We start from the raw sequence: 15,809 nt of genomic DNA, 5'->3' as shown, positions 1-15,809 counted from the left end.
AAAAATAATGGCAGACTTCAACACCCCACTGTCAATATTAGATAGATCAATGAGACAGAAAGTTGACAACGATATCCAGGAATTGAACTCAACTCTGCACCACGCGGACCTAATAGACATCTACAGAACTATCCACCCCAAATCAACAGAATATACATTCTTCTCAGCACCACATTGCACTTATTCCAAAATTGACCACATAGCTGGAAGTAAAGCACTCCTCAGCAAATGTAAAAGAACAGAAATTATAACAAACGGTCTCTCAGACCACAGTGCAATCAAACTAGAACTCAGGACTAAGAAAGTCAATCAAAAACGCTCAACTACGTGGAAACTGAACAACCTGCTCCTGAATGACTACTGGGTACATAACGAAATGAAGGCAGAAATAAAGATGTTCGTTGAAACCAACGAGAAAAAAGATACAACATACCAGAATCTCTGGGACACATTTAAAGCAATGTGTAGAGGGAAATTTATAGCACTAAATGCCCACAATAGAAAGCAGGAAAGATCTAAAATTGACACCCTAACATCACAATTAAAAGGACTAGAGAAGCAAGAGCAAACATATTCAAAAGCTACCAGAAGGCAAGAAATAACTAAGATCAGAGCAGAACTGAAGGAGATAGAGACACAAAAAACCCTCCAAATAATCAATGAATCCAGGAGCTGGTTTTTTGAAAAGATCAACAAAATTAACAGACCACTAGCAAGACTAATAAAGAAAAGAGAGAAGAATCAAATAGATGTAATAAAAAATGATAAAGGGGATATCACCACCGACCCCACAGAAATACAAACTACCATCAGAGAATACTATAAACACCTCTATGCAAATAAACTAGAAAACCTAGAAGAAATGGATAATTTCCTGGACACTTACACTCTTCCAAGACTAAACCAGGAAGAAGTTGAATCCCTGAATAGGCCAATAGCAGGCTCTGAAATTGAGGCAATAATTAATAGCCTCCCATCCAAAAAAGTCCAGGACCAGACGGATTCCCAGCCGAATTCTACCAGAGGTACAAGAGCTGGTACCATTCCTTCTGGAACTATCCCAATCAATAGAAAAACAGGGAATCCTCCCCTAACTCATTTTATGAGACCAACATCATCCTGATACCAAAGCCTGGCAGAGACACAACAAAAACAGAGAATTTTAGAACAATATCCCTGATGAACATCAATGCAAAAATCCTCAATAAAATACTGGCAAACCGAATCCAGCAGCACATCAAGAAGCTTATACACCATGATCAAGTGGGTTTCATCCCTGGGATGCAAGGCTGGTTCAACATACGCAAATCAATAAACGTAATCCATCACATAAACAGAACCAAAGACAAAAGCCACATGATTATCTCAATAGATGCAGAAAAGGCCTTTGACAAAATTCAACAGCCCTTCATGATAAAAACTCTCAACAAATTTGGTATTGATGGAATGTATCTCAAAATAATAAGAGCTATTTATGACAAACCCACAGCCAATATCATACTGACTGGGCAAAACCAGGAAGCATTCCCTTTGAAAACTGGTACAAGACAGGGATGCCCTCTCTCACCACTCCTATTCAACATAGTGTTGGAAGCTCTGGCTAGGGCAATCAGGCAAGAGAAAGAAAGAAAGGGTATTCAGTTAGGAAAAGAAGAAGTCAAATTGTCCCTGTTTGCAGATGACATGATTGTATATTTAGAAAACCCCATCATCTCAGCCTAAAATCTCCTTAAGGTGACAAGCAACTTCAGCAAAGTCTCAGGATACAAAATCAATGTGCAAAAATCACAAGCCTTCTTATACACCAGTAACAGACAAACAGAGAGCCAAATCATGAATGAACTCCCATTCACAATAGCTTCAAAGAGAATAAAATACCTAGGAATCCAACTTACAAGGGATGTAAAGGACCTCTTCAAGGAGAACTACAAACCACTGCTCAGTGAAATAAAAGAGAACACAAATGGAAGAACATTCCATGCTCATGGATAGGAAGAATCAATATTGTGAAAATGGCCATACTGCCCGAGGTAATTTATAGATTCAATGCCATCCCCATCAAGCTACCAATGACTTTCTTCAGAGAATTGGAAAAAACTGCTTTAAAGTTCATATGGAACCAAAAAAGAGCCTGCATTGCCCAGACAATCCTAAGTCAAAAGAACAAAGCTGGAGGCATCATGCTACCTGACTTCAAACTCTACAACAAGGCTACAGTAACCAGAACAGCATGGTACTGGTACCAAAACAGAGATATAGACCAATGGAACAGAACAGAGCCCTCAGAAATAATACCACACATCTACAGCCATCTGATCTTTGACAAACCTGACAAAAACAAGAAATGGGGAAAAGATTCCCCGTTTAATAAATGGTGCTGGGAAAATAGATTAGCCATAAGCAGAAAGCTGAAACTGGATCCTTTCCTTACTCCTTATATGAAAATTAATTCAAGATGGATTAGAGACTTAAATGTTAGTTAGACCTAATACCATAAAACCCCTAGAAGAAAACCTAGGTAATACCATTCAGGACATAGGCATGGGCAAAGACTTCATGTCTAAAACACCAAAAGCAATGGCAACAAAAGCCAAAATTGACAAATGGGATCTAATTAAATTAAAGAGCTTCTGCACAGCAAAAGAAACTACCATCAGAGTGAACAGGCAACCTACAGAATGGGAGAAAATTTTTTGCAATCTAGTCATCTGACGAAGCGCTAATATCCAGAACCTACAAAGAATTCAAACCAATTTACAAGGAAAAAACAAACAACCCCATCAAAAAGTGGGCAAAGGATAAGATCAGACATTTCTCAAAAGAAGACATTCATACAGCCAACAGACACATGAAAAAATGCTCATTATCACTGGCCATCAGAGAAATGCAAATCAAAACCACAATGAGATACCATCTCACACCAGTTAGAATGGCGATCATTAAAAAGTCAGGAAACAACAGGTGCTGGAGAGGATGTGGAGAAACAGGAACACTTTTACACTGTTGGTGGGATTGTAAACTAGTTCAACCATTGTGGAAAACAGTATGGCGATTCCTCAAGGATCTAGAACTAGATGTACCATATGACCCAGCCATCCCATTACTGGGTATATACCCAAAGGATTATAAATCATGCTGCTATAAAGACACATGCACATGTATGTTTATTGCGGCACTATTCACAATAGCAAAGACTTGGAATCAACCCAAATGTCCATCAGTGACAGACTGGATTAAGTGGCACATATACACCATGGAATACTATGCAGCCATAAAAAAGGATGAGTTTGTGTCCTTTGTAGGGACATGGATGCAGCTGGAAACCATCATTCTCAGCAAACTATTGCAAGAACAGAAAATCAAACACCGCATGTTCTCACTCATAGGTGGGAATTGAACAATGAGATCACTTGGACATGGGAAGGGGAACATCACACACTGGGGCTTATTGTGGGGAGGGGGGCCGGGGAGCGATGGCATTGGGAGTTATACCTGACGTAAATGATGAGTTGATGGGTGCTGATGAGTTGATGGGTGCAGCACATCAACATGGCACATGTATACATATGTAACAAACCTGCACATTGTGCACACATACCCTAGAACTTAAAGTATAATAAAAAAAAGAAAAGGTGTTCAATATCATTGATCACCAAAGACATGCAAATCAAAACTATAATGAGATATCATCTCATCCCAGTTTAAAACACTTTCATTCGAAAGACAGGCAATAATGAATGCTGGTGAGGATATGAAAAAAAGGGAAAGCTTGTACACTGTTTGTGGGAATGTAAATTAGTACAGCCACTATGGAGAATGGTATGGAGGTTCCTTCAAAAACCAAAAATAGAACTACCATATGATCCAGCAATTCCATTGCTAGGTATATATCCAAAAGAAATGAAATCAGTATATCAAAGAGATATCCACACTCCTATATATACAGAAGCACTGTTCCCAACAGTCAAGATTTGGAAGCAACTATAGTGTCCATCAGCAGCCAAATGGATAAAGAAAATATGGCACATATACACAATGGAGTACTATTCAGTCTTAGAAAACAATGAGATCCTGTCATTTGCAACAAAGTGGATGGAACTGAAGGACATTATGTTAAGTGAAATAAGCCAGGCACAGAAAGACAAACTTTGCATGTTCTAACTCATTTGTGGGAGCTGAAAATGAAAAAAAAAATTGAACTATTGGAGATAGAGAGTAGAATGGTGGTCACCAGAGGCTGGAAAGGATAAGGGGCTTTGTGGGGAGAAGTGGAGGTGGTTAATGAGTATAAAAAAAAGTTAGAAATAAATAAAATAATAAATAAAATCTAGTATGTGATAGCACAAGGTGACTATAGTCAACAATAATTTATTGTACATTTAAAAATAACTAAAAGAATATAATTGGAATGTTTGTAACACAAAGAAATAATAAATGCTTGAGGTGATGGATACCCCATTTACCCTAATGGGATTATTACACATTGTATGCCTGTATCAAAATATCTCAAGTATCCCATAAATATATACACCCATGTATCCATAAAAGTAAAAACTTCTTTAAAAATCAACTCAAGATGAATTAAAGCCTTAAAATTAAGACTTGAAACTAAAAATACTAGAAGACAACCTAGAGAAAACTCTTCTAGACATTGGTGTAGGCAATGAATTCATGACTAAGACCTCAAAAGCACAAGCAATAAAAATGAAAATAGACAAATGGGACTTAATTAAACTAAAAATCTTTATCACAGTCAAATAAATAATCAGCAGAGTGAACAGACTGCCTGCAGAATGGGAGAAACTATTTACAAACTATACAAGGACTAATATCCAGAACGTATTAGGAACTCAGCCCAACTACAACAACAGAAACACAAATAACCCCATTAAAAAGTGGGTGGGGTACATGAATAGATATTTTTGAAAAGAAGACATATAAATGGCCATTTAGTACATGCAAAAATGTTCAACCTCACTAATCATCAGATAAATGCATATTAAACCACAATGAGATATCATCTTACACCAATCAGAATGGTTATTATAAAAAGATAAAAAATAACAGATGCTGGCAAGGATGTGGAGAAAAGGGAACTCTTATACACTGTTAGTGGGAATGTAAATTAATACAGCCTCTATGGAAAACAGTAAGGAGAGTTCTCGAAGAACTAAAAATAGATCTACCATTTGATCCAGCAATCCTACTACTGTGTATCTATGCAAAGGAAAAGAAATTATCATATTAAAAAGATACCTGCCCTTGCATGTTTATCGCAGCACTGTTCACAATTGCAAAGATATGGAATCAATCTAAGTGTCTATCAACAGATGATTGGATAAAGAAAATGTAGCATATATACATAATGGAATACTATTCAGCCACTAAAAGAAATAAATCATGTCTTTTGCAGCAATATGGATGGAAATGGAAGCCATCATTGTAAGTGAAACAACTCAGAAACAGAAAGTCAAAAAACGCATTTTCTCCCATAAGTGAGAGTGAAATTTTGTGTACATATGGACACAGAGTATGGAAAAATAGGCATTGAAGACTTGGGAAGGTGGGGGGGGTGAGACAAGGGAGATAATGAGAAATTTCTTAATGGGTATGATATAAATTATTCCGGTGATGAATACACTAAAAGCCCAGACTTAGACACTGCTCAATATATCCATGTAACAAAATTACACTTGTACTCTTAAATTTATACAAATTTTAAAAAATCATAGTAAAATACATATAACATCAAAATTAACATCTTGACCATTTTTAGGTGTACATAGACTTTAGTGTTAAGAATGTTTACACTGTTGTACAACCAATCTCTGGAAGCTTTTCATCTTGCAAAACTGAAACTCTATACCCATTAAATGACAATTTGGTATGATCCCCAGTCCCTGGCAACCATTGTTCTATTTTCTCTTTCTATGAATTCAATTACTCTAAGTACCTTGTCTTTAGAATCATACAGTATTTCTCTTTTTTTGTGACTGACTTATTTCACTTAACATAATCTCCTCATGATTCATCCATGTTGTAGTATAGGTAATAATTTCCTTCATTTTAAAGGCTGAATAATATTTCCTCATGTGTATATACACATTTCGTTTATCCATTCATTAATCAATGGACACCTGGGTTGGTTCCATCTTTTAGCTATTGTGAATAATGCTGCTATGAATACAAATCATGTAATTTTTACACATAATCTTTGAGAATAGATCTTTAGTTGGTAAGTCAACATATTTTGTTAACATCACTTAGGTTTAATAATCATAATGGTAACCTGAAAGCACACCAAGATATTCTAAGCCATTGAAAATATTTGTTTGAAGGCACAATTTCTTGTTCAGATATTTCATTATTTGTGTTCTTTGTCCTGGGCCATAGAGTCATAGTGATCACAGTTCAGAAGACTATTTTTTTTTTTTTTTAATGTAGCAAACCTGCACGTTGTGCACATGTACCCTAGAACTTAAAGTATAATAAAAAAAGAAGACTATTTTTAAGATATTATCTTTCTGTGCTGTCAGGCTACCATTATTTAAGAAGTATTAAATTACATTCTGCACACTATACTTTCTAAAGCAGAAAACTAGTCTAACACATAATAGCATAACTTTCAATAAACATTGAAGGAAAAATTGATTATGAGTAACATTTTGTCTAACCAGAAAATTCTCTTCTTCAGGACATAATAAGCCTTCCAATGCTTATTGACCATATTAAAACTATAAAGAATTGTGCTTCAAAGGATGCAAACCCTTGATTTAATCGCATGTTGAAAGGCTAAAAATGACATTTGTGTGTAGTTCATTTGGGGTAGTTTGTCCTCAACCAGATGCAAGAACAACATGACTTCAAATAGGTCCTTTCAGAGCTGAACTTAACCCCAATACATGAAGCAAATCTTTTTAGAAAGATGATTTTCTCAGCCAATTCAGCCAACTTTCACCAACCATAATTTTTACTGTCATGAATGCCTTCTCTTAAGATTTTTGTTCCTTTTTTTGGAATCTGCTAAATTACACGGTGAGGTCTTTTTTCACCACACACTCACTTGTGGTCCCAAGCCCACTGAAGGCCTTGCAGTGTGTCTGTGCAGCTGATAAACAAGCTCACAAAACAGTTACAGTGAACAACAAAAATTCCTGATTTTCTAAGTTCAGTGGTCTCTTCAGTGTGGGAGAAGGAATGTGTGATACTGGGCGAAATAGCAAATATTCAGGCTTTTAAATGTATCGTTCTGGGAAAAAGTGTTTTAAAAAAAATACAGTCAAACCTGTTCGTTTTATTAACTCAAAGTGGATCTCAGTATAGCTCGATTCGCAATTTTATTTCTTCAGTCCTTTTAGCCTTGTCAAGGTATTTATATTTGACCTGTAACTACTCTCCTTCAAGGAGTGATTATTATAATATCCTGACCTTATGCCTGTTTAAACTTCTCAATGTGAAAATCAGCAGGGCTAGCTTCGTGGATAAAAGTACTTGCTTTTATATTTTCTGTATCTCAGCAGCCTTGAAAAGGGACTGTGAAGATACAGGAGACCAAGACACAAATATCTGAGCCTGCAGGCAAAGCTTGTGTCATGGCCATGGTTTCCTACATTAAATCCCATCCACGAGTGGGTAGTATCTGTTCTCTCTCATTCCAGTTCCTTTCAGAGGGATATAATTTTGTCACATGGACACTGTCCACTAAACCCACCAGAACAGACAGTGAGTTGTATGATTGTGTACATGGGCAAGGGACTTGGGAGGAATTTGAGGCTGTGGTACACGGTGACCCCAAATGGGGAGAGATTTCCTGGAAACCGAACTTCAGCCGAAACCCAGAAGTTTAAAAAAGGTAAGAAAGTAAATGTCAGTTTATACTACTGGAATAAGTTATTGATGGTGGATTAGGGTGAAAAAAATTATAGTAATTATCTCCATATCCCTATCAACTATGTTTGTTTAATAACTTAATAATATCACTGTTAGGCTTTAGAACAGTTTATCAATGTTTATATTTGAGTGTGCATGGAAATAGAATATTTTAAAAAGTGAAAACATAAAATATAAACCATTTGGTTGTCTGCCTAGTTAGTTTATTTTCCTGCCTACCTTTTTTGGGTTCACTAATCTCAATGGGAACTCTGTAAACTTGTCACGTGATTCTTACTGACTTGAGAACTGCAAATGAAAGATATTTGCAAAAGATGAGGCATATCATCGTGTTTCTTTCTCCTTTTATCTACTTTAAAACTGGATACTTGCTCTTTTTTTTTTTTTTTTTTTTTTTTTTTGCTTCAGTTTGGCCACTGTAACCTATGATAGGTGCATGTATGATTCCTTTCCTACATATCCTCAAATCTTTCTTTTTCCTGAGAACATTCACAAGGTAGGAAAACATGAAAAATGATTATAGAAGTCTTAATTCAGAAGATCTGGATTCAAGTTCTAACTATGACTTATCAACTTTGTGATTTTGGCTGAATTTTCTACCTTTCTCTGCAACCTAAGAGTAATGATACCTGTCTCAAAAGTTATTTTATGGATTAAATGATATGATGGATGTGAAACACTGAGGTAGTTGTAACAAACCACACAGGTCTAAGACATTATCAAGGTTGGGCATGGTGGCTCACATCTACAATCCCAGCCCTTTGGGAGGCTGAAACTAGAAGATGGCTTGAGACCAGCAGTTTGAAACCAGCCTGGGTGGCAAAGTGAGACCCCATTTCAAAAAAAAAAATAAATAAAGATGATATTATCCATATAAGATTTAGGATTGGTAAACTCAAAAGACACTAAACAAATAATTTCCTATTCTGGGATTAAAATAATATGATAGGATTAAAATAATAATGATATGATGAATATATTAATAAATAATTGATCAAGAATCTCTAGATACTCTTCAAGGAATGATTTTATTAATCTTAACTATAATTCTGTGAGGTAGTTACTATTCTTCTATTTTACAGATGTGAAAAACAGTAAGCTGGGCAACCCTGTTTATAGTTCTAGTAGGAACAAATGACTTGATGGTCTGCAATTTTAACCACTATTCTATACTTGTTCTCTGCTACTAACAGATAATTATATAACACAGATTATGCTCCCATGAACTCTGTGACATATCTTGGGAACGTCAAAGACAATATAATGATACTACCATTAGTTCTGATGACTAATGTTTGTGACAGAGGCTTATAACATTTTTGAGATTTAGCACATAAGATAATAAGAGGAAGCATGTTTTAAGTGCTTACTGTAAGCCAGACAGAAATAACATTTACATATTGCACATTTAATCCTTCTGGCCCAGCAAGATAAGCTGTTCTTTAAAACCACACTCATTTTACAGATCATTTTACAGATGAGGAAACTATTGCGCAAAGAGGCTAATTTGCTCAGAGTTATACAGTCAGTAAGAGGAAGAACAAGGACTTGACATGTCCAGCCTGGCTCTAGAGGCCCATGTTCTTTTTGTTGCCTTTTATTTTTACTTGTCACATAATAATTGTACATATTTATGGGAGACAGAGTGATATTTCAATACATGTATACAATGTGTGATGATCAAATCAGGGTAATTAGTGTATCTATCATCTCAAACATTAATCCTTCTTTGTGTTGGGAACATTCAAAATTCTCTCTTCCAGCTTTTTGAAAATATACAAGAAATTGTTGTCATCTATATTCACCCAACAGTGGTATAGAACTCTAGAATTTATTGCTGCTCTCTAGCTGTAATTTTGTATCCATTAATCAAGCTCTCCCTATCCTGCCCTCCTCCTCTCCACCTCCAAAAGCCCATGTTTTAAACTACTACACTAAGTCCCTGATCATCTGTGAATATGAAGACATATCCATAGAGTACCTGATTCATTTTATTTGATCCTAAATAAGACTGTAATGTTGATGTCAGTCTTTTCAGTCATCAGTTACATATGCAGAAAACATATATATTCATTATGTCCGCATTTATGAGATGCTGTTTCACACATTTACATTATTTCCCTAAGCTTCTTGTATATGGGGAAAATAAATCATTTAGAAAATGTGACTAAGATTAATAAATCCTATTGCCTTGTCTTTTCTCTTTAATTCTGCTTCTTAGGAAGACATATGATTAGAGGACAATAAGTATAGTCTTTATAATCCTGGCTCTAGCCTACTAGCCAGAGAGGAGTGTGACCTCACACAGGATACTTAATGTCTCCAAGTCTTAGTTTTTTTGGTTCATAAAATAGAGATAGCATACTTAAAGGATTTTTGTGAAGAATAGAGAGACCATTATGTCAAGTGTCTCTTTACAGTAGAAACCTAATAAATATTGATTCCTACCTTTTTTTGCTTCTACCAGAATTCACTTGTTGTCTAAGCACTTTAACATTCTGCTTTTAAAACTCTTAAAACCACCAATTCATCTGAATTTCTCAGACTATCTGATATCTAAAAAAGTTTTTAAGGACATTCAAAAAATTAGTGATTTTCATATACCTAGCAATACAGACAGTCACAGGGGATATTGATGCCCTAAAGGGTAGCCTCATGATAAAATCTATCTGAAGAATATTCTAGCCATCTCAATGGCTGATTACTTTAGCTGATATGAGTTACGTTTATCATGAAAACCATTAAAATAATTTGTTTGGAATAATATTCTATGTCCTGGCCCTTACAGTCATAGTGATCACAAGTTCAGAGGCTATTTTTCAAATAGAGAAGCAGGGAATGTTAAGGAACAATTCTGGCTGCTGTAACTGGCTGTATATTTAATTTGGTTTTGTGTGTTAGGAACTGATATTCCTGAACAGAGAAAGATTATAAAAAATTTGTTGAATAAGGAAGAGTACTTCCCAAACAGGAGAGCCTCCTGGACACCTTAAGAAAGGGGATTCTAAAGGTTATTTTCGCAAGAATATAGACATCAATGTGTCTTCAATTTTAAAAGGTTTTTTGGGAAAATTTTCTAATATGGTCTGACACACAGACTCTCTGCTCAAGAGAGACTATAATGAAAAGTACTTCCTTGTTGGATCTGGCAAAATCAAAGAAATTAGATTATGAAAGTGACCCCTGAGGAAGTTAGAGCATCTCCAGAGAGAAGAGAAAAAAACAAAGAAAAATTGGAGAATGCTTTTCGACATTCAAAGATTAAATAATGATTTAAAAAGAAAGAAAACTACAGCGATCTTACTGCATTACCAGAGAGGAAAGAAAGAAAAAGCCCCCCAGCTAAAGAAGTGATGATTATATGCCAAACCAACTTTGCCCAGCTACAGACTACTAAAATAAAAGCTCAAAGCACAAACGCTTTCTGGACAACCTCATATGGAGGTTAAGGCTGTTATCTGAAGGGGGCAATTTGCAAACATAGAAGAAATTATCCACGAATCAACCTATTTCTATAAACAAGATAGACTTTACATATTAACAAACTGACTTAGAGCCAAGCCAAAGCATCAGGCTTCCTGAAAACATAGGAAATGGCAGAAACCCAGTTAAAGCTAATGCAAAAAGGAAAGCAGTGTGAAAATCAAGCAGTGGAAAGCCCTGTCCAATCCCCAGACAACCACAAGGGGAAAATGTTGACACTTGGAAGCAAGACAGTAACAGGCCCTTAGTACAGTGAGAAACTGTGGTGGTGGTGGTGGTGGTGGTGGATGGTATGGGTACAGTGACATTTTTGAGAGTAGAATTGTCCATGATTTTTGGTCGATTGTTCCCAATAAACTAAATTTTTACAAAAATGTCTTTAAAAGAAAAATGTAACTACATAAACCATTAGCTTACATCTAAATATTGCTCTGGGGTATGAGTAGTCATCCTTTAAAAGCAGAAAACATCTTAATTCACAGCATTTTAAATAGTTACTAAATTCTTCATGAAGTTGGGTGATGACATAGTTTGAAAATTTGTCCCCTCCAAATATCATGTTACAATGTGATCCCCGGTGTTGAAGGTGGGCCTAGTGGGAGGTGTTTGGTTCATAGAGGGTGGATCCCTTGTAAATGAGTTGGTGCCATCCTTGTGGTTATGAGTTCTTGCTCTATTGGTTCACACAGTAGCTGGTTGTTTAAAAGAGTGTTACACTTCCTCACCTCTCTCTTGCTCCCTCTCTTGCCATGTGGCATGCCTGCGCCCTCTTTGCCTTCCATCATGATTGAAAGCTTCCTGAGGTCTCACCAGAAGCAAATGCTGGTGCCATGCTTTCTATATTACCTGCAGAACAATGAGCCAAATACACCTCTTTTCTCTATAATTTACCCAGTCTCAGGTTTTCCTTTACAGCAATACATAACAGACTAACATAGGTAATAAGATGTGTAATATGCAGGATAGGATTTTGAATGAGACTAATCCAGTTAGAATTGGAATTGTGAATTGTCAGTTTCCCAATAAGGGAACCATAAGGCCACTTAAATAGGTAGGATTTTGCAATGCATCTGTTGGTCACAAGTCTAACTGTGTTTAAGTATATAGGAAAAATTGAAAAGGGAAAATATAGAACTTGAAGTAAAGGTGAATTAACTAGAAAAACTTCCTGCCAGGTGAAGAAATTGCCCATCAAAGCAATGGTTGGCTGGGAGATTCATAAGAGCTTTGAGATTGCCAAAAATATTTGGATACTATTTGGAATACTAAGTTGAATTTGATGACCAAACACATTGCACACTTTCTGTCAAAAAGTAGAATTGCTCCTCTCAATATTTACTCAGTTGAGGAAATACTTCTGACATGCATGAAATTTAACTTCACAGGACTAAGTTTATTTTGGTGAAAATATTGGTATTTAGAGATGCAGCGTTATACATAAAAATAAATAAACCGTGGTTTCTATCTGAGTGAGGGTGCTGTGAGGTGCACTTGATTTGATTTTTTTTTAGAAAATAGGTCATGTTAAACTTGGAGAAGAACATACTTTGACGAACATATTTTTGGCAGAGGTGTTGAGTGAAATATATCAACTTTAGGTTTCAGGTGATAGGGTGATCAGTGCTGTTGGACTTCCCAAGGGACAACCTGAAAGGAGAAATGAAATATTTATGTGAAATTACAGCTAGCTCATCCTTGGAGTGTGAGAGAGACTATATTGTCAGGGAATGTTGATCTCAGCATTTCCCATGTAACCAGCACAGCTCTGGCAACTCAGTAATATCCAGAAAGTCTTACAGTTTTAAAACCAAATAAAAAATATACCAAAATTCAATTAAATGTAGCCGTAATCAGTTAACCTTTGCTGTGTAACAAGCTACCTTAAAACTTAGCAACTTAAAAAACAGTCATTTACTGGGCTTTCTTCATGGGCTGCTCTTTTGGGCTAGGCTCTGCTGGGCAGTTCTCATCTTGCTGGTCTTTGCTAGTGTTATGGGCTGAATCACATCTCTTCCCCTTCAAAAATATATATGTGCTGGAGTCCTAATCCCCTGTATCTCAGATTGATACTGTGGTATTTGAGATAGGGTCTCTACAGAAGAAAGTAAGTGAAAATAAAGTCATTAGGGTGAACCCTAATCCAATATGACTAATGTTCTTCTAAAAAGAGGAAATTTGAGCACTGACTTGTGCAGAGGAAGATAATGTGAATATATGGGGAAAATGCCATTTGAACATGAAGACAGGTGTCTACAAGTCCAGGAGAGAGAACTGGAACAGATGCTTATTTCATAGCCCTCAAAAACAAACAAGAAAACCCAAAAAGACACACAAAACACAATACTGCCTAATCTTGATTTCAGACTTCTAACTTCCAGAACTGTGAGAAAGTGAGTTTATGTTGGTTGAACTCCCCAGTGTGTGGTGTTACAGGCTTTGTTACAGCAGCTCTCTCAAACAAATACAGCGGGGCTCTCTCATGCATCTGCAGGCGCTGGTGGGTTGACCAGCCTGGCTGATTGTGATGGCATCAGCTGGGATATCTGAAAGAACTGGGGCCTCTCTCCATGTAGTCTCTAATCCTTCAGCAGGCTAGCCAGCCTCATTCATATTGCATTTTTAAATTTCTTTTTTTAAAATTATACTTTAAGTTCTGGGTTACATGTGGAGAACGTGCAGGTTTGTTACATAGCTATAGAAGTGCCATGGTGGTTTGCTGCACCCATCAACCCGTCACCTACATTAGATATTTCTCCTAATGTTATCCCTCCCCTAGTCCCCACCCCCCACAAGCCCCAGTGTATGATGTTCCTCTCCCTGTGTCCATGTGTTCTCATTGTTCACCTCCCACTTATGAGTGAGAACATGTGGTGTTTGGTTTTCTGTCCTTGTGATAGTTTACTGAGAATTATGGTTTCCAGCTTCATCCATGTCCCTGCAAAGGACATGAACTCACCCTTTTTTTGATGGCTGCATTGTATTCCATGGTGTATATGTGCCACGTTTTCTTAATCCAGTCTATCATTGATGGACATTTGGGTTGGTTCCAAGTTTTTGCTATTGTGAATAGTGATGCAATAAACATACGTGTGCATGTGTCTTTATAGTAGAATGATTTCTAATCCTTTGGGTATATGCCCAAAGGATATAAGGATATAAGGATTGCTGGGTCAAGTGGTATTTCTGATTCCAGATCCTTGAGGAATCACCACACTGTCTTCCACAATGGTTGAACCAATTTACACCCCCACCAACAGTGTAAAAGCATTCGTAATTTTCCACAACTTCTCCAGCATCTGTTGTTTCTTGACTTTTTAATGATCGCCAGTCTAATTGGCATGAGATGGTATCTCATTGTGGTTTTGATTTGCATTTCTGTAATGACCAGTGATGATGAGCATTTTTTCATATGTCTGTTGGCTGTATAAATGTCTTTATTTGAGAAGTGTCTGTTCATATGCTTTGCCCACTTTTTGATGGGATTGTTTGCTTTTTTTCTTGTAAATTTGTTTAAGTTCTTTGTAGATTCTGGATATTGGCCCTTTGTCAGATGGATGAATTGCAAAAATTTTCTCCCATTCAGTAGGTTGCCTGTTCACTCTGATTATAGTTTCTTTTGCTGTGATTATAGTTTCTTTTGCTGTGAAGAAGCTCTTTAGTTTAATTAGATCCCATTTGTCAGTTTTGGCTTTTGTTGCCATTGCTTTTGGTGTTTTAGACATAAAGTCTTTGCCCGTGCCTGTGTCCTGAATGGTATTGCCTTGGTTTTCTTCTAGGATTTTTATGGTTTTAGGTCTAACATTTAAGTCTTTGATCCATCTTGAGTTGATTTTTGTAAGGTGTATGGAAGGGGTCCAGTTTCAGTTTTCTGGCAACTAACAGTCCAGTAGCCAGTTTTCCCAACACCATTTATTAAATAAGGAATCTTTTCCCCATTGCTTGTGTGTGTCAGGTTTGTCAAAGATCAGATGATGGTAGATGTGTGGTGTTATTTGTGAGGCCTCCGTTCTCTTCTATTGGTCTATATATCTGTTTGGTACCAGTACCATGCTGTTTTGGTTACTGTAGCCTTGTAGTAAAGTTTGAAGTCAGGTAGCGTGATGCCTCCAGCTTTGTTCTTCTTGTCCAGAATTGTCTTGGCTATGCGGGCTCTTTTTGGTTCCATATGAAGTTTAAAGTACTTTTTTTTCCAATTCTGTAAAGAAAGTCTGTGGTAGCTTGATGGGAATAGTATTGAATCTATAAATTACTTTGGGCAGTAAGTCCATTTTCATGATATTGATCCTTCCTATCCATGAGCATGGAATGTTTTTCCATTAGTTTGTGTCCTCTCTTATTTACTTGAGCAGTGGTTTGTAGTTCTCCTTGAAGAGGTCCTTCACATCCCTTGTAAGTTGTATTCCTAAGTATTTTATTCTCTTAGTAGCAATTGTGAA

The sequence above is a fragment of the Chlorocebus sabaeus genome, chromosome 7, assembly GCF_047675955.1.
Source record: "Chlorocebus sabaeus isolate Y175 chromosome 7, mChlSab1.0.hap1, whole genome shotgun sequence".
NCBI lineage: Eukaryota > Metazoa > Chordata > Mammalia > Primates > Cercopithecidae > Chlorocebus > Chlorocebus sabaeus.
This window is presented reverse-complemented; position numbering follows the sequence as displayed.